Source organism: Ochotona curzoniae, unplaced genomic scaffold (assembly GCF_017591425.1).
Source record: "Ochotona curzoniae isolate NIBS_2020 unplaced genomic scaffold, NIBS_Ocur_1.0 contig_48, whole genome shotgun sequence".
In the NCBI taxonomy this organism is placed as follows: Eukaryota; Metazoa; Chordata; class Mammalia; order Lagomorpha; family Ochotonidae; genus Ochotona; species Ochotona curzoniae.
Window position 1 is genome coordinate 958,097 of NW_024466391.1, and position 11,728 is coordinate 969,824.

General features: G+C 57.8%; 1 protein-coding gene across 5 annotated transcripts in view; it reads left to right on the forward strand.

The window, feature by feature from the left end:
* GNAS (GNAS complex locus) overlaps window positions 1-11,728 on the forward strand; it is a 41,810-nt gene that overhangs the window by 13,650 nt on the left and 16,432 nt on the right. The window contains exon 1 of one of the 5 annotated variants that reach the window (XM_040988218.1): window positions 10,130-10,313. The exons of 3 other annotated variants lie outside the window; for them this stretch is intronic. The gene's annotated coding sequence lies outside the window, so the exon portion shown is untranslated. Of the gene's footprint in view, window positions 1-10,129; window positions 10,314-11,728 lie in introns of those variants that run through there. One more of the 5 variants, XM_040988217.1, reaches the window with a different exon arrangement.

The following is an 11,728-nucleotide window of genomic DNA, read 5'->3' on the forward strand; positions in this document are numbered from 1 at the left end:
GTGTCTGCACCGTGCCCTTTACATCAGCTCAGGGGAAGAGAAAGACATGAGTGAAGATCCTGCCCTTGCATGCCACAGGAGGACCACAGTCTCCCAAGATTTTTTTCCCTTATTGTTAAAAAAATAATGAAATAACAAAAAAAAATACTACTGGGGCCCAGGCCTCTATGTACCAGTGAAAGCCCACTCTTCCTGCAGCCCAGAGGCCCCAGGGGTCAGGACATTTTGCTCATGGATCTGAGCAAAGTTTGGGGGTTTCAGAGACAGACCAGGGGTGCCGATGAGCTGGGAAGGGGCCCCAGCGGCAGATGTCATAAGACCCCAGGAGAGGGACTCGCCCCAAGTGTGTTTGTCTGTTAGCTGACCTCGGCCTGACTGCTGCGTGGCTGAGGTTCTGGGGTGCCTTCTGGGAAGGGGGTTTAGCCAACTGAGGGTGAAATTGCACACCTCGTTTGGAGAACAGCAAGCCTCCCCATCCCCACCCTTCCGTGACTCCTACACGTTGTCCCCAGTTCTGACCACTGACAGGCCTGAGGCTTCCAGCACGAGTCAGTTAGGCCCGGCTTGGCCAAGCGCATGGGGATTCCGCCCATTTCCTAGGCCACTGAGAAGGGGGTTCCAAACTCGGGGTTCATTGATTCCTCAAACGAGCCTTGTCTCATGTTTGCCTCCCGAGTAGCGTCTCACGCGGTGCATCGGCCACGCCTGGCGGGAGGATGGACCACAGCTGGGTCGGTGAGTTGGCCTCGACATGGGCGTTTTGTTTCATTCATTCATTCGTTCAACATGTGCCTACACACATGAAACTCGGGGGTCTCAGATACTGCCCTCCCCTCAGAGAGCTTGGAATCAGAGCTGATCCCCAAGAAGGGACTAACCTGGGGATGCTAGAGCCCCCCAAAGCGAGGGGACTAGTGGAGCTGCAGGCCTGGCAGGCAGGGGCCGGGACTTCCGGCACCGGCCTGCACCTGCTGGTGGTCCCTTCGTGCTTTAGTCAGTTCTTTGGTTTTTATTCTGCCTGTGCCAACTGTGCCTTCCAGGATCACCCGGGACTAGAACTCTCTCAGCGATGTCCCCAGGCCCCTGCGGCTGTGCAAGGATCATGCTGGGGGGGCCCATGTGCTGTTGAGGACTTTGATGTGACAATCAGCCCCCCATCTTAGCTCCTGACCTGAGCCTCTGTGTCCCACCTCCTGAATCTCTTGGGGTCCTCTCGCTGACTCCCGTTTGTGGTGGAGAGCGCGGTTTTCTTCTCCGAATCTGTCCTTCGGTGCGTCTTCTGTCACTACTGATTTTCCCCGCTCGGCCCTTGCATGGCTTGGTCCGCCCCGAGCTGGTCTGTGCCGGTTCAGCACGATGCGGGAGCTGGGGGCTCTTCTGTGATGCCAGATTGATAGATATCCTTGTGTTGGAAATGAGACAGGGTGAGAGAAGTTTTATGTCCTTAAAAATGGCCACCCGCTCAAAGAAAACAGAGGCAGGTTTGTCTGGGTAGAGGGATGTGGCTGTGGCCCGTTTAACAAGTGGTCACTGGGCCCCAGGCCTCCTCACCTCCCTGCAGGTGGCTGTGTTCTGTTCAGTTAATCCCATTAGCTGGGCAGGCTTGGCGGGGCTGCTTCTATGGGACATCTGCATTTTAATAAAGAGCTCTGTGCAGCCAAGAAGCAGGGGGAGGGGGTTCACTATTATTTGTAATAGTAGGGTCCTAAAGAGTAAGATCCTACCAGGAGGCATAGGGGGAGGGGGCATTCAAGCCACCATCTTCTTTCTCGGCCTCTTGACCCAGCCCCCCCCCCCCCCCCCCCCCCGCCCCGCAAGCCCAGGACGGTGCTGGGGAGTGCACACAGCTCCCACCCTGGCCCCAGCTGCCTGCCTCTCCCGGTGCAGGCCCCTGGCGTGACACAGCACAGGCAGGAAACAGGAGGCGGGAGGACCCCAGAGGCACTTTGTAGTCTTTGAAAAACAAAACCCAGTGTGGAGGGGCGAGGGGAGGAAGGAGCCAGGCCAGCCCGGCAGCAGCAGGGGCCTGCGTGACCTCCGAGGGGACCATGGCCCTGCCCGGCATCACACCTTAACCAGTGTGCCGGGGATCAGATGAATGAGTGATGATTCTGAAGCTGCTAGTAGCACCCGAGTAGCCTGCAGCGTGCCGTGCAAAGGTGGGCTCCGTGGGAGCAGCCCCTGCTCCCCCAGGCCCTCACCAGCACCGAGTGGGCACTGCAGACACCTGCACTGCTTGGCCTCCCAGCCTGGCGTGGCTTCTGTCCATACTCGGAACTGCTCAGGGCTCTGAGCTCTTCCCAAAAAATCAAAAAAAGGCAAAAATATATTATTTTTAAAGGGGGAGGGGAACCTCCTTTGTAAAAGTTTTTTTGTGGCAAACAATAGAACAACCTTGTCACAAAATGAGAGGAGACCCTGAAGAGAGTCCTTCATATTGTCGTGTCCAAGACACGGGGAAATAGCCTGCCACTCCACCCCCGCAGCACTCCGTAGCTCCTGTGACATTGAGGCGGGAGGAGGACATTTAATTATGCGTGGAAGTTATAGCTGTATTGCAGCCGAGCCGCAAGCGTCAAGGCGGGCTGGCGGTGCTGGGAGATGCGGGGCTTGCTCTCCTTTGGAGCCTGAACGGCGTCTGGATCTTGTCCTCCAGGTCCTGGCCTTGCAACGGGCCCCGCCTTTGTAGCTCAGCTCAGTCCTTGTAATTAGGGGCTGGTGCTGAAAAGAGCCCGGGAGCCACCGCTGTTGCCACTTGTCCCTGCCAATGAAAATGGCCCTGCAAACACCTTGCTGCAGACGCGGTCCAATGCAAAACATTGATTTTTTTTTTTTTCTCCCTGGGCCTCCCAGCATTAGACTGCTGTTTGGACCTCTCTACTTGAAGCTGACCCTGATATCAGAGAAAGGACCCCTTTAGAAACAGAATGCAGGGAGAGAGAAGAGCAAGCAACAGCCGTGGCATTTCCATGAAGCTCTGCGGGCAGAGTGGAAGAAGTAGCTGGCCCGGGGGGTGTGCAGCATGCAGGCCCAGCTTCCGCATTCGCCGAGAGGGACTCTTGGGGACAGGGAAGCAGGCCGCCCCCCCTCCCGTACAGTACCCGAGGGCAATCCTAGCAGTCCACTGTCCCGTTCCCTTCAGGGGAGTCAGGACTTGAGCTCTGAGCCTGAGCCAGGGTGCTTCCACGGCCGGAGTGCTTTCAAGTGGCCACACACCCCGTGTTCATGTTTGCCATGATTTCCTGTGAAGTCAGATGCTGAGACAGATGCATGGTTCAGACATTCCAGGGCCTTGGAGCGAGGAAGGGACACAGCCCAGCAGGTGCGGGGACTGTTGTTTCAATGGGCAGAGGTGGTGATTTGTGAAAAGGGCAGGCGTGGAGAGCCAGAGCAGAGAAGGGCCCAGCCTTGTCTGTAATTCTTGCCCTTATCTTAAACATGGTCCCCCGTGAGGTGCTGCGGCCCCCAGGGTGGTCTGGCAGTGTCAGGCTGGCAGCATTTGTTTAGAAAGAAAGGGGAAAAATAGTAACAACTCCTGGATTCTCTGTGGAGCCGGAGAGACGGCGTGAGGGAGCAGCGGTGTAGGAAAGAAAGGAGCCAAATGCATCCCGCTGAGCCGTGTGGGCCAGGGACGCAGGGAGACGGGCAAGCTGGCTTACTGCGCACCCGGCCCATCTCGGCAGCTGCTCACGGCTTTCTCTCCAGGCAGGTGACAGAGCGCAGGGGCACGCAGTTTCCTCTGCAGAATCACAGAGCGTGCAAGCCTGTCCACTGCGGCTGCTTTTGTGCGGCTGCCAGGCTCCGCATCCACACCCGCAAAGGGCTGTCACTGCTGCCCACGGAGCCCCGTGGCCTTGGGCTGCACACCGAGGGGCCCTTCGCACCCACACCCGGGACGTGCTTCCCTGACGGGCTGTGCTTCCTTGGGCTCCCTCTTTGCCCCTCGCTGCATTATCACGCTGTGTGGGAAAGGCGTTTCTGATTATTATTAACGGGCAGCTGATAGCACAGCACCGGGGACAGAGAGCATTGCGGTAGGCAAATTTTGGGCACTGCTGAGTGAAACCACCTTATTTCGGATACTTAGTCAAAGGACTCGGAGGCAAAGCGCAACATCTGCAGAGCCCTGGGGGAGCTGCGGTGGTCTGCCATCCCCCGGAGCAGCTGCGGTCTGCGTCGTAGCCAAGTCCTAACGCGGACGCTCCGACCTCGTGCAGCTGCTGATGCTGCAGAGCAGCCCCGGGCTTGCTCATGTCTTTCTCTTTTCCAGTGGATCAATTTAGAGAGCAGAAAAGAAAATCACTTGAAAAATGAGTTCAAACCATTTCCCCCCTTCCCCGTGTGGAAAGCAGTATCAGAAGCTAGTGGCTCTGCCTGGAAGGTAAAAGCAGCGAGGGCTGCGAGCACTCGGCTGCCTTTCTGTGGCAGGAGCTCGGCATCGGGGGAAGGACAGTGGCAGAGCGGTTAGATGCGGCTTGCTGAGCCTGGGGGTCAGAGGACACTTTCTTGTCGCAATAAGGACAGTGTCTGAGGAATTTGACCCCCATAAAAATAATTAAGCATTTTAGACAATGAAAATAGTTTGTTTGGTTTTTTTTTTTTTTTTTTTGAGACATACTGTAAGGTGGTGGGTTAAGGGGAGCGTTTGTGATGTTAATCACGGCTGGGGAATCGAGCTCATTTTTCATGTCAGAATTAATGCTGGCCAGCACTGGAGGGCTGCTGATCGAGACCCTCCATTCTGCGGAGTGCTAGAGAGGGGGATGCCGAGGCCCGGCAGGCGTCAGGGACCAGGAGCGTAACGTGGAGGCTCTGGGCTCGCTCAGCATAGCCTAAAACTCAGCTTCTCCCTGCTAGAATTACAGACGCTCCTGCTCTGCCTACAGCCTTGCCCCATCCAGATTCCTCATTCCAATGGCCCTGTTGACACGGCTTTTTGTTTGCTCGACACCAAAGCATCCCATGAGCTCAGTCAAAGGCTCCGTCCTGACAAAGCCTCCGGATGCTCTGTTCACAGATGACGATCTGCCCAGGCATTCGAGCCAGGCCACACATCCGACTACCTGCCTCAGGGCAGCCCCGAGCCAGCCGGCGCTCTGAGGAGCCGGCATAGGGGCCGTGCGGGGGGCCTGGTCCGGGCAGACTGCTGGCTGCACTCTTGTAGGGTGACTCTGCAGCCCGCAGCCATCTTAGAATTCAGAGGCAGCGGAAGGCATGTGCCCTTTCATCTTAGCTCACAGGCAGCTCGAGCCAGCAAGCAGAAAGCAGGGACCTCTTACCGCTACAGACCTGCCCCGACCCTTCCCTTTCAGTGGCCAGGCCCGAGCCAGGGCGTCCTCTGCTCTCACACCCGGCCAATTCAGACTCTCGTGGGGATTGTTTCCCTCATTCTCTTTGCAATGGCGAGCCAAGCAGGTGGCTTGGAGGCCAAGGGGCAAGGGCAGGCAGAAGAATGGGTCCGGTTCCTCCCTTCCCACCCTCTGCCTCCTCCATCCCACCCCTGCATCTTACGGACATGTAGTTAGTGTCACACACATGGGGGGGTTCTTGAACACGTGTAAGAAAGTGCAAAGTAAATTATAGGCAGGGTGTTTTATACATCATATTAGAATGTGAAGGCTAGCTGGGGCCCACTAGGCAGTGGCTTGGGCATTTGTCTGTCAGCTTCCTCGGTGTGGCTCAGCCACATGGTAGCACCTTGAACCAAGACAGGGTTCCATGAGCAGTGCAGGCGGGGACGAAGGCCTCCCGTATGGGCCAGGCTCTGTGCTTCCTCCTCCAGACCAGACACCCAAGGGTGTGCTTTGCACTGGCTGGTCCTGCACCCTCAGCCAGCACACGGGCATCACACCAGAGCCATCAGGCTGGGTCGCCACGTTCCCTCTAAATGCAGCTAGCTGCATGTTCAACCACAGCGTGGCCCCAGGCAGCCAGTGACAGCTTGGCAGGGGAAGGGGGCTTCACCTCCATGGTGCTCATGTGTCTTCTGGGCAAAGGACTGCTTTGGCCGAGTTCGGATTTCTTCGTGTTAGGTCACTGCAACCCTAGGATAAAAATAGGTATAATGAGCACGTTACAGATGACAGCCTGCATTCCTAGCTGTGTGCCACTCCCTCTAATAATACCAATTTGGGAGACACAATTCCTAGAACTCTGGCTTGCTTCGATTGCTGAAATCTGCAGCCAAACTCCTGGACCGACCTGCTCGCTCTGCAACCCAGAACAGCCAGTTGCATTTTCTTCTCTGCCTTCCCAGACATCACGGGTCTGGCTCGATTTTCCTGTGTGTGTGTGTGTGTGTGTGTGTGTGTGTGTGTGTGTGGTTTTTTCACGTTCGGATCAGTAAACCAGGGCCCCATTCTCCCATGAGACTGACGTTTCTGGTGAAGCCCAGGCACACATGGCCCTTCGTGGCATCTTTCCTGGCTGGCATTGGAGTGGCCACCAGATAAATTTTTCCCATTAATCGGGGGGAAATGTGAGTTAGGCGTCAGTTTGCAGCAGAGCTGGGCACACACTATGTACACTGTTGTCACTGTCCCTTGAGCCCCACAGGTCACAGCTGGGGCCTGATTCTGGCCTGAGCAGCTTGGTACTTAAGGTTCCTTACGGGAAAAGCATGAATTACCCCAAGCTGCTACTGTTCACTTATTAACCCCTTAGGGGATTTTGTGGGAGGTGGCAGGTTGAGAAAGAGAGCAGGCCTGCAAAGATGCCATGCCCGCTGGCCGGCCCTCCCGGGGCACAAGCTGGCCTTTGTTCCTGTGTGATCTGCACAGGGCAGGTGCTGCGTTCTGCTCCCAGCCGCTTCTCCCCTCTTTGGGAGCCTCAAGGTCCTCACCTGCAAACCTTCATTTACTACTAAATGTTGGAGAAGGGGAGGGTGTGTGCATTCTTAGTTGGACCCCCAAGACAATACCCCTTTTTAGCGGGTTTCTGTCAGCGAGCTAGTCACTGGTAGTTCATCCAATACTGGACTCCTGACGCCCAAGCCTGTCTGCTTTCTGAAAGAAATGCTATCTCTCTAAAGTCCACAGCATTCTTGACTGTGTTTGTTTGTTTGTTTTCCCCCAGTGTAATTAGCACAAAATGGAAGTGATTATGGCGTGTACCTTGCTTAATTTAGACTTTACGAATAGCATGGAAGTGAGACTTGAGAGGAGGCATTGGCCACTACAGCGGATGGCAGAGTCGGGATCGCATTTGTCCCAGACCAGGGCCAGCCAGTTTTTAACTAGTCTCCTGGATTAGTCCCCATCCTGGATGACTTTGCATCTTCAAGGTCATGTTCAGCAACAGGTTCTCCCCTTTAGTCTTCATGAAATCCCCCTTCCCCCTCGGCCCAGGGAAGTGAAGGACATTTTCCTACAGGAAAAGTTAACTTTCCTGCTGAAGGGAGAGACCCTTGCCTAGTTTCTCACCTGCAGGAGAAAAAAGAGGTCTGTGGGCGTGCCGTTGTTCTTGACTGGGGCTTGCTCAGCCTGCCTGCATTTCACATGTGGGGGTCAACATTACTAAACTAGTGAATATGACAAGAAAAAAAATGCCCGCAGGAGTTGGCACATGAAGGGTTTGGAGAACTTGCATGGTCCCGATGGCGGGGCTGTCCTGCAGGCATGGCTGGCATCAGCAGGCATGTCCTGACAATACCCACTTGCACCTTGTGTGTAGCCTTGCCTTGAAGCAATGTCTGCAAGCAGGAGCAGGTGGATGAACACGCAGGACACGCTTGGGAGGCACAGGCCCCGTGGGAACACGAGAGATTATCAAGGGACCTATCCTGCACCCACGGGGCTCTGGCCCGTCTCCCTCAGGAGCCCAATCTTCCCCTAGCTTCAGTCTCTACCTGAGCCCAAATAAGGGGGCCCCTTCCATTGGAGAGCTCTTCCATCTGGACATCCAAGCATGATGCTGAGGACCTGTTAAAATAGATTACTGATCACTTGAGAAGGCCACATGTAGTGGCCTCCAAATGTGAAAGCTTTAACAAAAAGGATAAAGTTTTAGGGCCTGGGGAGGTCGGTGACTATGCTGCAGACTGGTTCCTGTCAGCTCCCGCATGGAATTCAGGAAAAAACCTCTTCTTCAACTTGGTTTCCAGTAAAAACAGAAAAACAAGCAGGCCACAGCCCACAGCCCGCTTGGGTCTTAGAGCGCCTGGTACCCTTGGCATGCCCATAAACCCTGGCTTGCACCTGCTACCTTTATTTACAAACTGACAGTTCTGTCCATTGGTGCTTAGTCATCCGCTGGGCTCTACATTTCAAAAACAACATTTTTTTTTTTTCAAGGATGGCCTGCTAGGCTAGGGGCCGAGGAGTACAGCCTGACCTCGCTCCGCATATTTGTAGGACAGAGGCCTTGATTGTGCCTTGCCTAGAAGCAGAACATGTGTCAGGGTAAGATGGGGGGCGTCTCACTGTTACAGCTCAGGTGGGATGCTTCTCTCAAAGGCAAAGGTGGCAACAGTAACTTCTATTCATTATAGAACTCTGTATCAAGGTAGCTCCCGCTGCCTTAGGCCTGGGAAATACACTGTGCTTGCTCAGCTTCTCAACAAGTGCAGGCCAAGAGCATCATCTCTCGTTTTCCCCTCTTAAAAGTCTTGTGCCAAATTTAAAAAAGAAAAATGACTACTGGTGAATTAGATTGATTCAGGAAATTTGTTTTTGGAAAGAAAAAAATATATATGTATATAAAAGGCTAGATGCCGACTTCAGGTAAATTCTAAACGCGTTGGGGAAAGGGAGAGTGGGACTTGGGTGTGGAAGAGGTGGTCTTGCACCTGTGTGTGCTGGGAGGACGCAGCCCCTTCCCAGCACAGCCTGGGGTCTGTGGTCAGGCACACGAGGCCCAGGACCGGGGCAGTTAGTTCTGTGGTGACTCTGCACTGCCCCCTGCTGTCCTTTCAGCCCCGCAGAGGAGGTGGCCTAGCTGGAATGGTGGCCGCAGGGGCCAAGGGAGATGGCGGCAGGAGGCACCCTGCCCTGCCGCCTCTCTCTGGCTTGCAGGCTGCGCAGTGTGCGAACAGTGGGCCTGGACCTGCCAGTGGAACGTCTTTCTCTTTTGAGAGAGCAGTTGCAACCATGCCCAACATTTGCTCAAGGCTTCTGGAAGTTTCTGACAGTTGGCCCATGCACCTAGGTGTTTCCAGTTACAGAGAGATTACTTTTTCTGTTGTGCTCTCTTCCTACCCCCACCCAACCTCCCAAGGTGCCCTTAAGGTAGGCTTGGGGTCCGACTTTTGTCACCTGGCTGCCCCACTTCACCTGGCAGCAGGCATGAAGATACACTTGTTGAATGAATGAATGAATGAACTGCACCCAAGCAGACAAGTGGCTCAACCAAGGTCCCAGGATGAGTGGGCAAGCGCGGGTCAAGTGATTGAGAGCTTCAGTGTCACTGCCCCCCGAAGCCAGGGCGCTCTACCGCGTCCCAGAGCAGGGACAGAGAGAGGGGTCACTTGGTGGAGTTCTGAACGATTCTTGGCGCCAAGTTCCTGTGCAATAAACTACTTTCTCCTTTGTTTCAGGGACGCCGCCCGGCGCACCTGGGAGGACGGCCAGCGCGGCGGCCATCGCCTGCTTCCGCGAGGAGCTGGGCTCCGAGTCCCCATGGCGCCTCTCATCTGCAGATCCGGAGCCCCACGCGGGCGTCGCGCCTCCCTGGGCTTGTGGGCACCTACCTAGGCGGGTGCGCGCGGCAGGCAGGCGGGCATGCGGCCGCGGTGCGGTTCTCGCGTGCGTGCACTAACCGGGAAGTCGGAGGTGAGAGGCGCACAGCAGGGGTAAGCGGCGCCGCCGTCGCACACTTTGCACGCTGCCCAGGGCTACACCACTCACCGAAAATTGGGAGGCAGGTCTGGGAGGCGGGGTCGGGTGCCCACTGTCTTGGGCACGCCCGTGCCCCCCACCCTTGCACCGTCGGTGCCCCCCACTCACACCAGCGCCGCCCCCTCATCGGCCCACACCCCCCACGCTACGTGGCGACGCGTTTGGGTGCGTCCTCGGTGGGCCGATTTTTCGCGCTTCCCCTTCGCTTTATAGGGGCCACAGCTATGGGTCCGTCCTCTGAAGAGGCTGGGGCGTCATCGGCCCGGGTAGAAAACGCCGTGCCCGGCGGGGACACTCAGTCGCGTCGGCACCGCGAAGCGGGCTGTGTCAGGTGGCTGGCCTGGCGCGGTGCTCGCTCGCTCGCTCTCTCTCGGGCTCGGGCTGCGGCACCGCGGCTGGAGCGGACCCGTCCCGGCGCGGGGCAGCGGCGGCGGGCGGCCAGCGGGCGCTGCCTTGCGTGTGAGTGCACCTCACTCACATGTAAGTCGGGGAGCGCAGGGGCCTCCCGCGGAAGTGCGAGTCGCCCGGCGCGGGCAAGAGCCCCCCGGGGCCGGGACAGGGCAGGGGCGCCCCGCGCCGCTGCCCTGCCCCGCGCTGCCCGGGCATCCCCCAATTCTCTCTCTCTTTTTCTCTTCTCTTCTCCATTGGCGTGCCCAAGAGCTAAACCAAGGAGCGCCTGAGGGTAACAGCAAGTGGTGCCATCGCGCCTTCATGCTCTTCTCCCTCTCCTGTTTATTTTTTCTTTTTTGAGTTGTTTGACATTTCTCGGTGCTTTTTGGTTTCTCGCTGTTGTTGGGTGCTTTTTGGTTTGTTCTCTCCCCCTTTTTCGTTTGCTCATCCTTTTTGGCGCTAACTCCTAGGCAGACCAGCTCGAAGTCCGGGTGGCCGCGCTCCGCGGCCCCGGGACAGCAGCGCGGCGAGGACCGCAGCGGCGGAGCCCCTCTCCTCGAAACACGGGGCGCACGGGGGCCGGACAGCCCGAGGCCGGGGGCAAGCGGGGCGCTCGGGCCAGGCGCGAGCCGAGCTCCCCGAGGTGGCCAAGCCACCATGCTCAAGATGGCCTTGAAGCTCAAGGGCCGGGCAGCGGCCGAGAGCGAGAAGAAGACGGCCGCAGCAGCTGCCGAGGTGGCTGCCGAAGCTGCCGCGGCGGCTGCAGCGCTCGCCGAGCAGCCGAGAGAGCCACCTCCACGCGCGGCACGCAAGAGCGGGGATGCCGAGAAGCCCCCGAAGAGCCCGGCGCGCGAGGCGCCTCCCGAGAAGTTCCCGAGCGACAAGGAGCGCAGGAAGGTGGAGAAGAAGCTGCTGGAGCAGCTGAGAAAGGACGAGAAGAGGAGGGAGAAGGAGATGAAGAAGTTGGAGAGGATGCTGCACAAGAAGAAGGCGAAGATGATGAAGGCGAAGATGACGAAGGCGCCCGGAGCCCCGGAGGAAGCCAGAGGCCCCGAGGCGGGCGCCGCCGCCGCCGCCGGCGAAGAGGGCGGCGAGGGCGCCGCGGAGGGCACCGCCGGGGTCGGCGAGGGCGCCGCCGGCGGGGGCACGAGTAGGGCCTGGGCCGAGTGGGACACGGACTCGGGCGACGAGGACGATGCTTACTACGCGGTGCCGCGCGTGGGGGGCATCGTGTGGCGCCCCGGGCCGCTCAAGGCCGGCGCGCTGAGCGCCCACCTGCCCCTCGCCGTTTTCCTGGTGTTCTCGGTGCGCAGCCCCTCGTGGGTGCTCAACTTCCTGCTGCAGAAGCGCACCGAGCAGGGCCGCGGCTGCGGCTTCGTGTTCGGGGCCACTTGCTGCTTCCGAGTTTTCCTCGGCTGCGCCTTCTTCTCCTACTTGGGCGGCCGCGCAAAGCGCAGAGGCCGCGGGCGCTCGGGGGCCAGGGGCGCCCGGCGCCGGGGGCGCGA